Here is a 19,947-nt window from a genome sequence, read left to right on the forward strand (position 1 = left end):
TTATATCTATTTTATTTAGGTGTTATATTTGTTGTTAAAAATATGAGAAAATCTTGGGTGACATCTAGTGCTGGAAAATGAGATTACTTAAAAATAGTACTTCTTATATTAAAACAGTGAGTTTCCATTGCCCTACCAATTTACCCAAAGGGACTCTAAAAACAGGGGGGATTTTTTACCCATTGTTGGTTTTTTAAAACCTATTGCACATACATATCTAATAAAAATGGGATGCTGCTAGTTCTTTATTAAATCTATATTTTATATTTTTTAAGGATTTGTTTCCATTGGATTACCTCCAAATAGCCTACATTATTATAAAAATAAATTTCACAACAAAACCCCAACTAATAGTTCATAGGTGTGCACACAGGGTGTGCCAGGTGTGCCTGGGCACACCCTAATCACGCTATGTGGTGCAGATTCCTCCTGTTTAGACCCCTGATATTTCACTAAAGGCTCTTAAAAAAAATTATAAATAAAAAAAATACAAAAATAAATTTGTAAAAAATAAAATCATAAAAATAAAAACTAGTGACACTGTCCACTGCCCTACTGACACTAATATCTGTGCTACTGACACTGTCAGTATATATACACATGCACATGCCGTGTTTGAGCTTTGGGGTGCACACCCTAATGCAATAGGCTGTGCACACCTATGTAATAGTTTGAAATATAACAATTTAGATCTATCTCCAAATTTATACCGGCAGCATATAAGTATAAAAACCACAGTAGTTGAAATAGCATGGCATATATGGCATTATATGTCCGAAACATGTTGGGATTATTGTGATTACACACTCCACCTGATCTTGTTTTGAGATCACCTTTGTGTTCCAGAATCTAGCTGCTGCTTATTAATCGCATCTGCTTTAATTGTTTTTAGGTATTCATACCTGTGTATCAACCTTATTATCATTTGTACCCAATAAATTTTGTACTTTTCACACAATGTTACTTCTTTAAATTCTGGTTTACCTCCTTTGCCCATATAATCCCTGGGGCACCTCTCTGCAATTTCTTCTAAAATTGGGATGTGGCAAAGGTTTCTAGTGTTACACTTATTGGTGGTTTCCCTCCATATTCTTTTTAGGTTATAAGGTAAGTGAGATGAGTAGATTGACACAAGATACATTTCTTAATATTATATTCTTTCCCTGTATCTTTTGATTTGAATGAAGCCAAGATTCCCCATGCCTTTAGAGTGAGCTTCCACAATGCTTCACAGTGGGGATAGTATTCTTGTCACTATAGGCCTTGTGGATTCCTTTACAAACATAGCTCTTATGGTTGTGACCATAAAGCTCTATTTCGGTCTAGTCACTCCAGATTACAGTGTGCCAGAAGCTGTGAGGCATGTCAGGGTGTTGTTGGGCATATTGTAAGCAAGTTTTTTGTGGCATTGGCACAGTAAAGGCTTCTCTCTGGCAACTCGACCATACAGTTCATTTTTGTTCAAGTATTGTCATATTGTGCTCCTTGAAACAACCACATCTTTTTCCAGAGCAGCCTGTATTTCTCCTGAGATTACCTTTGGGGTTTTCTTTGTATCCCGATCAGTTCTTCTGGCAGTTTTCGCAGAAAACTTTCTTGTTCTACCTGACTTTGACTTGGTATCAGGAAATCCCCACATTTTCCACTTCTTAATAAGTGATTGAACAGTACTGACTGGCACATTCAAGCTTTGGATGTCTTTTTATATCATTTTCCATTTTTATAACGTTCCATTACCTTGTTACGCAGGCCTTTTGACAGTTCTTTTCTGCTCCCCATGGCTCAGTATCTAGCCTGCATCCACATAAGAGCTAACAAACTCATTGACTAAATATACACAGACACTAATTGCAATTTAAAAAGTCACATGTGTGAGAAATTAAAATTTACCATTTTAACCTGTGTGCTTTATCTTGTGTGTCTTTAGCAAAGTCAAACTATGTTGTGAAAATAAATTGCTTTATATGATTATATCCCTAAATAAAAGACAGTTTTTGGCATGATCAGCCATATTTTTAATATCAAAATGTCACAATTTCTGACAGGGTATACAAACTTTTGAGCACAACTGTATGTTATTTTGTCTACTGCAGTCCCTTAAGATGATTTGAAAGTATGCAAGGCGACTGGAAGTAAAGCAGCATAGCGTGAACGGTAAAAAAATAGTGAGTTCCTTATGCTATCCAAAATGGAATCTTGCTCAAACTTCTCAAACCTGATCCTAGATGTGAATCCCATTGAAGTCTATTTGGGACAGTATTTATTTTTCAAATTCTGAGCATTGGCAGCTCATACAGTATGTGGCTGTGGAACTGTTTTGTTTTTGTTTGGCTTCAATGCAGCAGCAGTACCCCAATCCCAATTTCAGTTACAAAAAAGCTTTTTCCAGGTCACTTTAGCAACGACACTTTTCATCAATACTAACAAGTTAATAATAGCCATTATTAGCCTGTGATCAGCCATTACTGGATTGCTGAATCCCTTTCAGAGTATATTTCCCAAAAAGCCACCCACCAAGAAGGGGGATTATGGGAGAGGCTATAAAAGAAGTTTCCCATGAGGCCTGCACTCTCTTCTTCCAGGGATCCATCAGTGAGCATCAGAGCTGCCATCCAGCTGCTGGGACCGCGGCCTACCAGGACCCAGGGACAGGGAGTGATCGAGTTGTCTTTCAGACAGGGTTCGCATCGCTGCGCAACATTGGGGATCCTGTGTCCCTCCTGCTAGTGATCGGTGGACCGCATTGCAGGTGCCAGCCCAGACTGCTGTGTCCACCTTTCTGCTGATTGATATATAGACCCTGCATAGCTTCCTGTGTGTGTGTGCCATCTCTAGGATCTGATGAGTGGGCTCATGCCCAAATCCCCTTCTTTTGAGTAACATACAACACATGGGCACTGCATGCAGACATCATAATCTGGATTGCCAAGAAACTTGCCACTTTTACCATACCTACTATTTCCCTGCTGACTGCTATACCTTCTATTCATCCCTGGGTATTCCCCCATTCTACATCTTTGAGCTCCAACATGCCAGGGAAGACTGTGTTCAGGTCTGACACTTGGACTACCCTTTTCCTCTCATCTGCGGGGAAGTGTGACTGGCCCAAATACTGCTTAATCCCTCTATAGATTAGAGTCCCTTCAGGCTGGCCCCTTCCCCTAGCTACAGTCCATCACAATTAAGCCATCTGGCCCATTCAGTTATTAAGTGTCTATTATTGCCCTGCACATTTAAGTGGTATTAGTCATTACTCTCATTACATGTTTGTTATTCTGTATATACCTGATTGCCGAGTGTTCTTCAACCGTTCCTGGGTGCTGTCCCAGGGTTTGGCTGACTGAGACTTTATTACAACTCCTGTTTGTTTGGTTAATACAGAAAGTCTGCTGAATTCAGTTTACATTGTGTCTGTGGTTCATTTAAAGGGGTATACAATATATCTGAACCTAGAGTGTCAGAAGGGCTGGGAAGTTCCCATGGTCAGGGCAGCGCAAAAGGGCAAACAATATCCAGCAGCCCTCAGGTGGGTAGCGCTACATATGTAAAAGGCACATTGTACAAATGTCATGTATACTACCAGTAAAACACAGTATATGGTTATCAACAGTTATGTCCATCAGACTCATTGAGGCTGACAGCGAATACAGTTATGAGACAAGTAATTACTTATCGGTAGATATATATCAGAAGATTAATAGGTCTGATGCGGAAAGGATACAAAATAAAAATGACATCCTCTTGCAATCTAAGCTATATTTAAAGTACATTTTCACTTTTGCAGCCAATGTCCTCATCCACAAAGCATAACTTTAAAAAAAAATATTTAAAATTGCAACTTACCTTTTTACATGCTCTTTGCTGGAAACTCCAGCAAGCAAAACAATCCTACTCCGATTTCTTTGTTCATGAGGTTATTGGGAGCTGTGTTTGCCATATTTAATTATATTAATAACTGAGCTGGCAAATATAATCAAACAAAGGTTTGAAGATCTACAAGTTGATTTTTTCCATTGTATGTTTATTGAGTTAGAGCTTATCTTGCGTTATTTATTATAGGTACTTATATAGCACTGTCAATTTGCACAGCGCTGTACATGCATTGTATATTCACATCAGTCTCTGCCCTCATGGAGCTTACAATCTAAGATCCCTAACTCACATTCATACATACTAGGGTCAATTTAGTCAGGAGCCAATTAACTTACCAGTGTATCATTGGAGTATGGGAGGAAACTAGAGTACCCAGAGGAAGCCCACACAGGCACAGGGAGAACATGCAAACTCCAGGCAGGTAGTGCCGTGATTGGGATTCCAACTAACGCTCCTAGTGCTGCTAGGCGGAAGTGCTAAACACTTAACTGCTGTGTTATCTAAGGCTTTCTATTGAGACAGATCATACTGAACTTGTTGAGAAATGCTTGCAGTCAATCATGACACTTTCTCTCAACAAACATCTAAAAAGTAAGGTATACTCTGTGAAAGGGACAACATACAAAACATATAATGTGGTTTTCTCAAATTTGACTATATAAGTGCAAATACACCTGAAGGTGACTGTGAAGTAGCTGTGGTGAATTGGTGACACAAACGCAAAATCTTAAAGTGGTTGTAAAACCTTACATATATGCAGTGAAGTGACTGGCCTCAGATGACACAGAAATGAAACAAATCCTCCTACATAAGTTGTCTATCTGCAGCCCTTTCTTCTATACATCTGTTCAAAGTGCTGACTTTTAAAGATTGTCTGAGAGTTCAGAAAAAAAGGGGCAAAGAGCTGAAGTTACACTCTGCAGAACTCAGTAAGGGGAGAGCTCTGACAGCTGATTGGAGGGAAGAGACACCCCCCCTCCGCACAGCACACAGGAACAGAGCTGGGGCTGTCAATCAGCTGGAGGTTCCTCCCCTGTCACCATTTTTCTCTCAGTGTCAGGAAAACTTGTCAGAAGTGATTCATGCTGATAGCAGAGAAATGAAGCAGACAAAAGTGACACTAATGCCGCATACACACGGGCAGACTTTTCGACCGGACTGGTCCGACGGACTTTCCAACGGACTTTCGATGGACTTTTGACGGACTTCCGACGGACTTTTGAACAAACAGACTTGCCTACACACGATCACACTAAAGTCCGATGGATTCAAACATGATGACTTACGACCGGACTAAATAAGGAAGTTGATAGCCAGTAGCCAATAGCTGCCCTAGCGTGGGTTTTTGTCTATTGGACTAGCATACAGACGAGTGGATTTTTCGACCGGACTCGAGTCTGTCGGAAAGATTTGAAGCATGTTTCAGATCTAAAGTCCGTCAGATTTTCACCTGGAAAAGTCCGCTAAAGGTCCGATGAAGTCCACACACGATCGGATTGTCCGCCGGACTTGGTCCGTCGGACCAGTCCGGTCGAAAAATCCGCTCGTGTGTACACTGCATAAGTACTCTTAATTGAGACAAGTACATATTATAGAGGGATATGCTTTGTTTATATTTCAATTCTGAGGTTTACAACCACTTAAATCCAGAAGATATAATTAGACATATAATTAGACATGTGCAATTCGTTTAGTTCCGAATTCGTTTTTTAACAAATTTTGACAAATTAGTTGATTCGGAAACATCCGAATGATGGAAAACCCAAATTTTTCCAAATATTCATAAACTTGAATATTCGAAAATTCATAAATTAGAGAATTCAGAAACTCGAAAAATTGGAAATTCGGAAATTTGGAAATTCGGAAATTCGAAATCCGAAAATTCAAAAACCCAAAAATTCGAAAATCTGAAATAATAACTAACTATTAAATTATAGGCATTGGAATTTCCTTTCAAATTTGGCTGTTAGTGAACATAATGAATATGAATTTATCTGAAGTTACGAATTATCCGAAATAACGAATGCCGTATCTAAACGAATGGAACATAATGGATTAATAATAATAAATAAAAATAATAATAATAATAAAAACGTTTTAATATTATTATTGTTTATTGTTAATTTGTTCTGTTCCATTTGTTTAGATGCGGCATTTGTTATTTTGGATAATTCGTAACTTTGGATAAATTCGTATTCGTTATGTTCACTAACAGATAAATTTGAAAGGAAATTCCAATACCTATAATTTAATAGATAGTTATTGTTAGTTAGTTAGGTATTCTTTCGAATTTTAGGATTTTGGTTCTTTCGAATTTTCAGGATTTTCTTATTTTTAGATTTTCAGATTTTCGAATTTAGGGATTTAGGAATTTAAAATTTACGAATATGAGAAATTACGAATTTTCAAATTTAAGAAACTACGAATTGCGATCATAACGAATGACCTGAAAAACTAAAAAAAAAAAAAAAAAAAACCCCGAAAGAAGCGAGAGACAATTGCCTGAAGTGGTGAGTTTTAAGAGAGTACTTTTAAGGTTGTAATATACTAATTAGAGCTTTGAGCAGGCTTATAGATCACTGTACAGAACTACTAAGCATTAACATTTTTTGCATAGGTAATGAGCAAGTATGGCTGGTTCCATGTATATACTATATATATTTAAATTTTAGGATTTAAATTTTTTTCAAGCACATAAATATATATATATATATACATACACACACACTTTTCCCTGAAAAGTTCAAAGTGATTGAGATGCATTATCGATTGACTACCACAACAGATGTGTACCCTTCTAATAATATTATCTGTTGTTTTCTGATGGCACCAGCTAGATTTTAACACATTTATAAATACAAGTTTACAAGCCATATGACATTGATGCTTCAAAGACATACCAAGATTTGAAATGAATCTGGGGGTCATAAGAACCCCCTCAAGAGACCTCTTATGCTCTGTGGTCTTCCAGTTAGAAAGCTCTGCTCTACATCATGTCTGTTTGTCTCATAGTATTTCAATGGATGTTGACACATGCAGAGGCACCAAGAGCAGTCATAGCAAAGCAAACAGTGTATCCCATATTATAAACATGCTTAATGAAAATATACAGTACTTTTAGGACAAACATTATAAAATTATTAAAGTATTAAATGCAGATATGCATGTATGAATTTTTTACTGAGTTATATCATGTTCACTGGAATAAAAATATACTATAGAGTCTTTTGTAACATGAAGATATGTAAAAATTGCGCAGGTTTTTAGTCACAACATAGCGAAAATAAAACTGATCAACATAATATTATTATTATTATACAGGATTTATATAGCGCCAACAGTTTACACAGTGCTTTATTATATAAAGGGGGACAGTACAATTACTATACAGTTCATTACAGAAGGAAAAGGAGGGCCCTGCTCATGGAGCTTACAACCTGAAGAAAGGGGGAGGTGGTACAAAAGTTAATAGCTGCAGGGGATGATCTGATGAAGGTGACTCAAGTACAGTCTTTAGGTGGAGGTGGGGAAGGCTTCCCTGAATAAGTGAATTTTCAAGGATCGCCTAAAAGTGGACAGGGTAGGAGCTGACCAGGCATACTGGGGCAAGGAGTTCCAGAAGATGGGAGAAGCTCTGGAGAAGAACTGGAGGCAAGCATGGGAGGAGGTAACAAGGAAGCCAGAGAGCAGGAGTTCCTGGGAGGAGCGGAGAGGACGATTTGGGCGATATCTGCAGATGCATCTGTAAATCGCCTGCTATTCATTGCAATGGGTGCTTTCACATGCGGGTGGTGCGCTTGCGGGACGTTAGAAAAAGTCCTGCAAGCAGCATCTTTGGCGCTGTATACAGCGCTCCCAAAACGCCCCTGCCTATTGCACCTGAAAAACACTTCGGAAGCGCCGCAACATGGGAGACAAAAATTAAATATGCGCAGTAAAGTCCATAAGTAAAAGTAGTCTTATTGCTTAAAATAGTGAAAAAAGAGAGCCAATAATAGGTAACTTGGTGATTTCTATAGAAAACGATAAATTCCGTTCCAGGATCCAGGATAAAAAGTATGCCTTTTTATAAGAGAATTCCGCCCCACATATATGATGTTCCGTTCCACATGTAAAGTAAATAAGCCTCCAATAATGTATTACCATTAAAAGTAATTTATTACACTTAAAAATGCCTGCTCACATGAATGAAGCAAAAATTGCGCCCAAGAAAGACAAAGGTTCAGCGTTCACGCCACCTTGTACATCACTTCCGGGCTGCAGTATACTCTGGCCACACCCTACGCGTTACTTCACGTCATGTGACTTGCTCAGGGACCCCCTGGTTCCCTACTGTGCATGCCTGCTGTCTTCTGGGACCTGTGTGTCTCCCAGAAGACAGCGGGGGAGATGGAGGAGGGTCGGATATAGCGTAGATCGCCATGGATATTGCGGCGATCTTTTGCCGGAAGCGGGAGCAAATATGTGACACAGCACACAAACCCCCTGCACAGCACACGGACCCCCTGCACAGCACACGGACCCCCTGCACAGCACACAGACCCCCTGCACAGCACACAGACCCCCTGCACAGTACACTGACCCCCTGCACAGCACACTGACCTCCTGCACAGCACACTGACCCCCTGCACAGCACACAGACCCGAAAGAAAATAGAGGGAGAAGAGGCGCCTCTGGGTGCAGATTTTAACAATTTTAATATGCAGTAAGGTTTTCTTATAATAAACTCACATTTCAGTAGTTAAAAGAAGACATGAATGATCTTCCAAAGATTTGGGGTTGTCCTCAGTGGAGTCGATCCCTTGGGCCCGTCTGTGTGCGTACTGTGGCGTTTCTCGTGTGCAGCTGGATAATATTCTCATTGCCGGCTGTGGTGGAGTCTCTCAGCTGTGCAAGCATCCTGTGCTTCAGGCACCGCTGGAGGGTGCTTGGCCGCCCGCTGTGGAATCTATCCTCAACACTATGTACAGATACTCCAGTCTCTGCTGTGGAATGGAGGTTCACCTTCCAGCAGGACAATGACCCCAAACACACTGCTAAAACAACACTTAAGCGGTTTAAGGAGAAACATATAAATGTGTTGGAATGGTCTAGTCAAAGCCCAGACCTCAATCCAATAAAATATCTGTGGTCAGACTTAAAGATTGCTGTTCGCAAGGGCAAACCATCCAACTTGAAGGAGCTGGAGCAGTTTTGCAAGGAGGAATGGGCAAAAAACTCAGTGGTAAGATGTGGCAAGCTCATAGAGACTTATCCAAAGCGACGGAGCTGTGATGGCCGCAAAAGGTGGCTCTACAAATTATTGACTTTAGGGGGGTGAATAGTTATGCACATTGACTTTTTCTGTTATTTTGTTGGATTTGTTGTTTGCTTCACAATAAAAAAAAAATTAAAAATCTTCAAATTTGTGGGCATGTTCTGTAAATTAAATGATGCAAATCCTCAAACAATCCATGTTAATTCCAGGTTGTGAGGCAACAAAACACGAAAAATGCGGGGGGGGGGGGGAGGGTGAATACTTTTGCAAGGCACTGTACATTATAAATAATATATCTTGTTTCTATAGCACCAATTAATCCAAAGACATGGAATACTGAAGGACATATACAGAAACTGTTTACTTATGTAGACCTTTAATTACTGTTGTCATAGTAATTGTCTTATTGTAATCTTATCTGTTCTTTCTTCTACTCTTCTATACCTAAATACATGCTTGTTAAAGAACCACTTATTCTAGTAACTGTATGTGGTTAACAAATGTGTGGGTGGGAACTCCTCACCCTGCACACATGGGGGGCCAACCTTTCCTCTCCTCTCGTGTACCCACACATCAATGTCTGGAACCAGGTGGGGTGAGGTCAAGTGAAAGTCAACATTAACCGCTTCAGCCCCGGAAGATTTTACCCCCTTCCTGACCAGAGCACTTTTTGCGATTCGGCACTGCCTCGCTTTAACTGACAATTGCGCGGTCGTGCAACGTTGCACCCAAACAAAATTTTCCTTTTTTTCCCACGAATAGAGCTTTCTTTTAATGGTATTTGATCACTTCTGCGGTTTTTATTTTTTGCGCTATAAACAAAAAAATAGCAACAATTTTGAAAAAAATGCATTATATTTTACTTTTTGCTATAATAAATTTCCCCCAAAAATATATAAAATATCTAAAAAATCAGTTTAGGCTGATATGTTAAAAGTTATAGCGTCTACAAAATAGGGGATAGTTATATGACATTTTTATTTTTAATTTTTTTTACTAGTAATGGTGGCAATCTGCGATTTTTATCGGGACTGCAACATTATGGAGGATAAATCGGTCAATTTTGACACTATTTTGGGACCATTGTCATCTATACAGCGATCAGTGCTATAAAAATGCATTGATTACTGTGTAAATTACACTGGCGGTAAAGGGGTTAACCACTAGGGGGTGATGAAGGGGTTAAGTGTGTCCTAGGGAGTGATTCTAACTGTGAGGGGGTGGGCTTCAAGTCACATTACAGCGATCACCGCTCCTGATGACAGGGAGCAGTGATCTCTGTCATGACACTGCGGGAATGGTCACGCTGTACGCGGCGAGCGCGCATGCGCCTGCTATCCCCTGCCCTTAAAGAAGACGTACAGGTACGCCCATTTGCCCACCGCTGCCATTTTGCCGACGTTTATCGGCGTGCAGTGGTAGGCAAGTGGTTAAGGAGGAACCCGGCTTAGAGTTAAGCCATATACTATGTGCAGCTGTATAACATACAGAGTTCCTCTGTGAAGTGTTCTGTCCCATGTCACTACACACCTTAGCCTGATTAATGTTTTAATTAGGAGGGACACTGCTGAGCCCATGCCCTCTCCACCAGTGCAGCATATCTCTGCCAACTCAAGCTCAGTGACAGAATGGGGTCCCATTGTGCACATAGCACAGACCTCATGCGTGCACTTAATTAACTGCTTACTCTCCCGTACCATGCGCCCTGGTACATGGGGTCTCAATTCTGTGGGTTCGGTCTTAGATACTGGGGGGGGGGACCAATGACTAGGGAGGGAGCCAGAACACTGGCCCCCTTGCCAATGGACCTGTCACCCACACCAAGCACCATACTTTATTGACCGACTGCAATGTATTCCCATCAAATCATAGTTACCCGCGGCCAGGGCTTTTTTTCAGCTGGAACTTGGTGGAACTCAGTTCCACCACCTCTGGCTCAGGCCCTCTGCTCCCTGCTCACCATTGTCACTTGTAAACACAGAAGTTCAGCTTCTGTGTTTACAAGAGACCGCTTGCCTCCTAATGGCTCCCACAGATCTGATCTCCTGAGCGGCTCCCACTGAGTGCAGGATGAGGACAAGGGAGATGCCAACACACCAGCTGAATACAGCAACAAAATTAAGACATGTGGAAGATGGTGGAGCGTTTAAGGAGGGGGGAGAAGATGGGGTGGGGGCAGTGGGGGGATTGCACGCCAAGGTCAGCAGAAGAGGAGCAAAAGTGAGATGTGGATGGGCATGCAGATGTAAGCAGTTGTGGAAGAAGACTGAACTCTGCACTTTGTGTGTAGTGCACCCCTGCACTCCTCACTATATATTCAGTGCACCCCTGAACTCTGCACTATGTACACGGCGCACCCCTGAACTCTACACTATGTACATAGCGCACCCCTGAACTCGGCACTCTCTGTGTAACCCCCCCCAGAACTCTGCACTCTGTACATAATGCACTCTTGATATTTAATGCTCCTTTAAGACCCTCCCACATTGAAAGGTGTGAGTATGGGGGGAGGTTTTTTTTGGGGGGGGGGGTCGTGGTTGAGTTTCTGTACCTATTTTCTGAGAAAAAAGCCCTGCCCGCGGCAACTAATCTCCTGCTCCAAGTGGTAGTAAAGTTAACCTTAAAAAAAGAAAAAGGCCCCTCCTGTAGGTTTAAGCCATTAAGTGCTAGTATGCACTGCATACTAGCACATTATGTTAGACTTACCTTTAGAACGGATCCCTCCAGTGGCACCGTCACTGCTAACAGTGACTTCCATCTTCTTCCGGTCTTCTTCTGTGTTCACAAGCTCCGGCTGCCTGAGTAGCGGGAGCCGCAATGATGTCAGTCCCAGGCACGGCACAGAGATTTGAAGGAACAGCGTGGATATGCTGTTCCTTCAGATCGCATATGCCGGTGACGTCACTGACTGCATTTGTTGGAATATCTCCTATACAGTGCATGTTTAGGAGATATTAATTTTACTTACAGGTAAGCTTTTTTATAGACTTACCTGTAGGTAATAATGGCACAAAAAGGTTTACTACCACTTTAACCCTTTGTGGAGGCCTCCTTCCTTGTGTACCCTGTGTGTGTATTTCTCAGGTCCTGTTTTCTGATATGCCATTAACCACCATGCACCCCCTGAAATAACTTCAAGCCAGGCTCAAAACAGTATTAACACTTTACTGTGACTTTTGAAGTGCAAAGATTATAGTCAAAACAATGTTTGCAGAACCCTAACTAAACTATCCTGTGCTGCCCAGGTGTACCTTGACAGGAAGAGTCCCATATGTAAACGAGTCCTTGCAGGTGCAGTCCCTTAGGGTGGAAAGTTACTCTAATCTACATCTTTTCTGGATCTGGATCTCCCAGCTTCCCACGTGATCCCACTCTCTCTGAGCCCAGCCTTCCCTATATATCTATAGATATCTATAGATATATATCGATAGATAGATAGATAGATAGATAGATAGATAGATAGATAGATAGATAGATAGATAGATAGATAGATAGATAGATAACAAACAAACAGACTGCCTGCCCAACATTAGAGGATTGGAAAAAGGAGGTAAATCGTATAATGGAAGCTGAGAGGTGGACTCAAGTAGTGAAAGTTCAAAAAGGGGAATTTGAGAAGACATGGGCAGGATGGATACAGTGTGTGCTTGAGGTGGGCTGAAAGAGAAGAGACGTGGAATGGGCACGGGGTGTAGTAGACCCATGGGGACCCTAGTATAGATGCTTGTGGTTCTAGTCATAGAGGAATAAAGAGTCAATTATGAACCTTGAATAGGATTGACCAATGTGGATGTTTTTTTTTTTTTTGGTACTCTGAGAGGGTGAAGTGAAACGCCTTCCCCTAATGAGAGAAGAGAGAGAGTGAGTCAAGTCAAAGTAGTGAGGGGAGGGGTGGGAAGGGGGGGATAAGGAGTAGGGAGATCATGGGTAGACCACAGGAGAGGAGGGATTTATGATAGAGATTGTATATGTAGTAAGGAATTACACTTTTTTTTTTCTTTGGTGGAGTTATGGGGGTGTCACTTAAAGTTGGGGGAGGAGTAAGAGGCTTGTCTACATATAAATACAGTTGATAATATTTTAACACATGATACAACTATTATATTTTATTTATTTATTTTTGTTTTGACAAAATGGCCATTAGTGGCCTTTTATATTACACAAGGTTTTGGTAGAGAGGGAATCAACACCCTTTTTTTATTTTTTTTTCCTTTGGTGGAGTTATGGGGTTGTCACTTAAAGTTGGGGGAGGAGCAGGTCAAGAGGGTTGTAAATACAGTTGATAACATATTAACACACAATACAATTTTTTTTTCTCTTATTTTGACATAATGGCCATTAGCAGACTCTTATATTACACAAGGTTTTGGTAGAAAGGGAAACAACACTTTTTTTTTTTTTTTCTCCTTTGGTGGAGTTATGGGGTTGTCACTTAAAGTTGGGCGGAGGAGCAGGTCAAGAGGGTTGTTTACAGGTAAATACAGTTGATAACATTTTAACACACGATACAATTATTTTTTTTTATTTTTTTTTTTCTTATTTTGACATAATGGCCATTAGTGGCCTCTTATATTACACAAGGTATTGGTAGAGAGGGGATCAACACTTTTTTTTTTCTTTCTCCTTGTGACACAGAAGGGCACAGTAGGACTGTACAGGACTCAAAGTAGAAGGAATGGAGTGGGAAGGGGGAAGGGATGGAGTAGATCTAACCCAGAGATGGTTGAGAGGAGGGAGGAGGAGGAGGGAACTGAAGAGTACTTTACTCTTTTTTTTCTTTGTTTTGTTTTGTCTCTTTAGGGAGGGGGGGAGGTAGTATAATTGGTAAATTTTTGACAAGATAATTTAGTATTCAGTCTTTTCTTGCAAGGTGTTTATTTGGGTGTTCTTAATGTAAAATATGGAATACAAGAATGTATAATATTGAATGGAAATGTTGAAGTCTATAATAAAAATTAAAATTTGATTATAAAAAAAAAGATTGATTCATCATCTTTAATATCCAGCAGGTGATTCCTTAAATGATCAAATTTCTGAAGCAATGACTACGGTTAATTATGTGTCTTTTGAAGATGCTCTTAGTAAACTTAGGCTTTTGGGTTCAGGAGCTATGTTAGCAAAAGCAGATATTAAATCTGCATTTCGGCTCCTTCCAATCCATCCAGACTGTTTTGTTCTCTGTTTTTTTCTTTGATAATATGTTTTATTTCGACAAATGTTTTTCAATGGGCTGTTCTCTATCGTGTTTTTATTTTGAAAGTTTTTCCACCTTTTTAGAATGGGTAGTTTCTTAGGTAACTGGTTCTTCCTTAATGATTCATTACTTGGATGATTTTTTATTTTTAGGCCCACCTGGTACTTTTGATTGTCTTTTCCTGTTACAATAATTTTTTTGAGGTTTGTAACCAATTCGGAGTTCCGTTAGCAGTAGGGATGAGCCGAACACCCCCCAGTTCGCAGGAACCAATTTGCACGAACACGCAAACACCATTAAAGTCTATGGAACATGGACGTGAAAAATCAAAAGTGCTAATTTTAAAGACTAATATGCAAGTTATTGTCATAAAAAGTGTTTGGGGAACCGAGTCCTGCCCCAGGGGACATGTATCAATGCAAAAAAAAGTTTTAAAAACGGCTGTTTTTTCGAGAGCGGTGATTTTAATAATGCTTAAAGTGAAACAATAAAAATGAAATATTCCTTTAAATTTCGTACCTGGGGGGTGTCTATAGTATGCCTGTAAAGTGGCGCATGTTTCCCGTGTTTACAACAGTCCCTGCACAAAATGACATTTCTAAAGGAAAAAAAAGTCATTTATAAGTACTCGCGGATATAATGAATTGCCAGTCCCGGCAATACACATAAAAGTCATTGAAAAAAACAGCATGGGATTCCCCCACAGTCCATTACCAGGCCCTTTGGGTCTGGTATGAATATTAAGGGGAACCCCGAACCAAAATAAAAAAAATTGCGTGCAGGTCCCTCCAAATTGCATACAAGGCCCTTCAGGTCTGATATGGATTTTAAGGAGAACCCCGCACCAAAATAAAAACAAAATGGCTTGGGGGTCCCCCCAAAAATCCATACCAGACCCTTATCCAAGCACACAACCTGGCAGTCCACAGAAAAAGAGGGGGGATGAGAGAGCGCCCCCCCTCCTGAACCGTACCAGGCCACATACCTTCAACATGGGGAGGGTGCTTTGGGGTAGCCCATCAAAGCACCTTGTCCCCATGTTGATGGGGACAAGGGCCTCATCCCCACAACCCTTGCTCGGTGGTTGTGGGGGTCTGTGGGCGGGTGGCTTATCGGAATCTGGAAGCCCCCTTTAACACAGGGACCCCCAGATCCCGACCTCCCCCCCCATGTGAAATGGTAAGGGGGTACAAATGTACCCCTACCATTTCACAAAAAAATTGTGAAAATGTTACCGATTGCTGACTGTCCGCTGCAGTTGTACTGCGGCAGAATGGCACAGGCAGGCGAATCGCCGTCATTGTACGCTGGCCATGACAATCAGATTCGATCAAGAACAGATCAATCCCCAGGCCCAGGCCAATGAAATCTGGCCTGGACCTGGTGATTGCTCCTGACAAATGATATCTTTCCCCTGTTTGTGTAACTGTAAAGACTGACAGGGGAAGTGATGTCATCTCTCCTCGTGTCGGTCTTTTCGTTCCAGACCGAGAGGAGAGAGCATCAGAAAAGTGAGTTGCACAACACTACACTGACACCAGGTCATGTAAGCACACATTCACCCCATGATCACCCCCAATCACCCCACAATTAACCCCTTTATTACCTGTCACTGTGTCACCCAGTACAGCAATCAGATTTTTTTTTATCGCTGTACTAGTGTCATTAGTGACACTAATCAGTGTTAGGGTAATTAGTATTAGGCTCAGATAGGTTTATGGACCCCCTCTAACCCCCCCAATAAAGGTTTAACCCCTTGATTACCCCGTCACCTGTAATGACTGTATTATGCCCTGTACACACGGTCGGATTTTCCGATGGAAAAAGTGCAATCAGATTGTGTTGTCGGAAATTCCAATCATGTGTGGGCTCCATCTGACTTTTTCTGTCAGAATTCCCGACACACAAAGTTTGAGAGCAGGATATAAAATTTTCCAACAACAAAATCCGATCGTTTAAATTCCGATCGTGTGTACACAAATCCGACGCACAACGTGCCATGCATGCTCAGAATAAATTAAGAGATGAAAGCTATTGGCCACTGCCCCGTTTATAGTCCCGAGGTACATGTTTTACGTCACCACGTTCAGAACGATCGGATTTTCCGACAACTTTGGGCGACCGTGTGTATGCAAGACAAGTTTGGCCCAAAATCCGTCGGAAAAAATCCAATGAATTTTGTTGTCGGAATGTCCGATCAATGTCCGATCGTGTGTACAGGGCATAAGTGTCACGGGTGACGCAGTTTAGCTAGATTTTTTTTTTATAGTGTCAGGGCACCCGCCATATTTTACCCAATAAAGGTTTAACCCCCTGATCACCTGGCAGGTGATCAAACTTATGTTTTAGGGTCAGATAAGGTCTGCGTCACCCCAGGCAGCGTCAGATTAGTGCCAGCAGCGCTAACACCCACACACGCACCATACGCTTCCCTTAGTAGTATAGTATCTGAATGGATCGATATCTGATCTGATCAGATCTATAATACCGTCCCCAGCAGTTTAGGGTTCCCAAAAACGCAGTGTTAGCGGGATCAGCAGGTTTTTTTTGTAGCGTTTGAATCAGTCGCTAACAGCCAGGAGCTTTTTTACCTCTGAGTCTCACTACTGTACCAGTAAATTTAGAGCCCAAAATGGCAAATCGAAGGTACAGTAGTGAGGAGGCCTACACGTTTCTGAGTATGACAGATAGTGAAGAGGAAGTCACTCATCTGTCAGATTCAGGCTCAGAATACGATCCTGTAGACGACAGTGGCACCCTGACAGATAGCTCTGACGACAGAGTTGTGGTCCCTGCCAAGGTCAGGCGTACCAGACCCCGATGTTCTTTTGCTGTTGTTGAGGTGCAAGAACCACAGGTCCCTCGTATGGAGCAGAGAGCCAGTACTAGCGCCACTATTCCTTCTGGTGAACTGGCGAGCACCAGCGGCCTAGTGCATCCTGGTCGTACATCCAGCACTGCAGTAGCACTAGGTGACGTGGTGAGTCCCATAAATGCAGTTCAAGCTGGCGAGGTGGCAAGCACGAGTAGTGTCCCGCTGCCACCAAGAAGACAAAGACAGGCCCGTCGAGCCCATAGTGCCCTTCCTGCTGCATTGGCCAATCCTAATTGGGAACCCACCACTTCTGCAGCACCAGTATTTACCCCATTCACTGGCCAACCCAGAATTCAGGTGGAGACAGTTGATTTTACATCACTTGATTTTTATTCGCTGTTTTTCACCGAAGATCACTAATCCCCAGCTGACCCTTGCCAGAGATTGGAGACCAATTACAGTCTCCAAATTTAATACCTTCCTGGGCCTATCCCTCCTCATGGGCGTAACTAAAAAGAATGAGTTGCGGTCATATTGGTCCACTGACCCAATTCACCATATGCCCGTGTTCTCTGCCTCCATGACCAGGACATGATACGAGTAGATCTTGCGGTTCATGCATTTCAACAACAATGAACACTGTCGTGACCCTGAATTTGATCGGCTCTACAAAATTCGGCCCCTCGTAACCACTTCAACCAACGTTTTGCAGCCTTGTTTACTCCCCATCAAGTTGTCTGCGTTGATGAGTCCCTGATTAAGTTTTCTGACCGCTTGTCATTCAAAGAGTATCTTCCCAGCAAGCGTGCCAGATACGGGGTCAAGATGTATAAGCTCTGTGACAGGGCCACAGGCTTTACATGTAGTTTTATGGTTTACGAGGGAAGAGATAGTTCCGTGGAGCCGGAGAACTGCCCTGACTAAATAGGGAGCACTGGTAAGACTGTGTGGGACTTGGTATCACCCTTATTCAGAAAGGGGTACCACTTATATGTGGACAATTATTACACAAGCGTGCCACTTTTTAGTCACTTGTTTGATCATCAAATTGGCGCATGTGGCACCGTCTTAGGCATCCTAGGCTGGGGGAGAGAGCCTGCTTGAGATGTAATAATTTGCTCGCTGTGAAGTGGAGGGATAGTAAGAATGTTTTTGTTCTTTCCTCCCTTCACGCAGACACAACAGTCCAAATTCCTACGACGACTGGTGTTGTGGAGAAACCCCTCTGTGTCCACGAATATAACCTCAATATGGGAGGGGTGGACCTCAATGACCAGTTGTTGGCGCCGTACCTAATTGCCCGTAAGGCCAGACGCTGGTATAAAGAAGTGTCTGTATACTTATTTCAATTGGCTTTGCTGAACGCTCATATGCTATACAGAGCTTCAGGAAAAACTGGATCCTTCCTTAAATTCCAGGAAGAGATCATCAGAGCCCTTCTGTTTCCAGACGGTGCTCTGGCCCAACTTTCCAACGCAAATGCAGTAAGCCGGCTGGATGAGAGGCATTTTCCGCATGTCCTCTCTGGTACTCTAACCCAAAGAACACCCCAAAGAAGATGTCGTATCTGTAGAAATTTAGGCGTGACACCCACTTTTAATGTCCCTCCTGTCCTGACCAACCTGGTCTTTGCATTGGTGACTGTTTCGAACTCTATCGCACACTGGTTGAGTATAAGCCTAGGGTACAGCACCACACAGTCATAGGCACACGTACACAGGGTCTCGGGGTCTCAAAAGATGTGATGGCCATCACATTTTGAGAGACCCTAATCTGCAACGTTCAGTTCATAGTTTTTTTTAGTTTTTATAAAAGTGAAAAAAAAAACACACACACACACACAAAAACACAAAAAATAAAAAAGCCAAAAATAGTTGTGGTTGTATTTTTCTTCTCTCTCTCTCTCTCTATTTTTCTCTCTCTTATGTTCACTCTTTACCTTCCACTCTATTGTTCTCGCTCTGTTTTATTTTTACTGTGTTTTATTGTATTTGCTTTGCAGGTATGGTATGTCTTACTGTAATGTTTGTTTTATTGTTAACCATCATTTGCTTAGCAGGTACGCCATTCAGCTGCAGCAAGGATTTAGTTATCTTGACAGCAACAGCGTTTGCTCCTGCGAAGCCGTGACTCCAGCGCTGTAGGAGGTGATTTCATCACCACAGTTAAAAAAAAGAGTATATATGCTGAAGCATGGGGGCAGCAAGGGTGGAGGAGCGATTTGCTCCTAACTTTTGGGGCGGATGCCCCCATGCTTCGGCATATATATATATTTTGGGCATAGATTGCATTAAAAAATGTTTTATTTTGTACTATTTTTTTTGTATTTGCTTTGCAGGTATGGTATGTCTTACTGTTATACTGTAATGTTTGTTTTATTGTTAACCATTATTTGCTTAGCAGGTACGCCATTCAGTTGCAGCGTGGATTTATTTATCTTGACAGCAACAGCGTTTGCTCCCATGATACATAAAGCCGTGACTCCAGCGCTGTAGGAGGTGATTATGCCGAAGCATGAGGGCAGCAGGGGTGGAGGAGCGATTTGCTCCTAACTTTTGGGGCGGACGCCCCCATGCTTCGGCATATATTTTTTAGGCCATTCAGCTGCAGCACTGATTTATTTATCTTGACAGCAACAGCGTTTGCTCCCACGATACATAAAGCCGTGACTCCAGCGCTGTAGGAGGTGATTTCACCACCACAGTTAAAAACAAAATGGTGCATGTATGTCCATCATTAGAAGTGGGTGGATGAAGGGAGGTATTCTAATGGTGGGTATACCCACCGATCAATCTTTTTTTCGTTCAG

This window comes from Aquarana catesbeiana, linkage group LG06 (genome assembly GCF_042186555.1).
Source record: "Aquarana catesbeiana isolate 2022-GZ linkage group LG06, ASM4218655v1, whole genome shotgun sequence".
In the NCBI taxonomy this organism is placed as follows: Eukaryota; Metazoa; Chordata; class Amphibia; order Anura; family Ranidae; genus Aquarana; species Aquarana catesbeiana.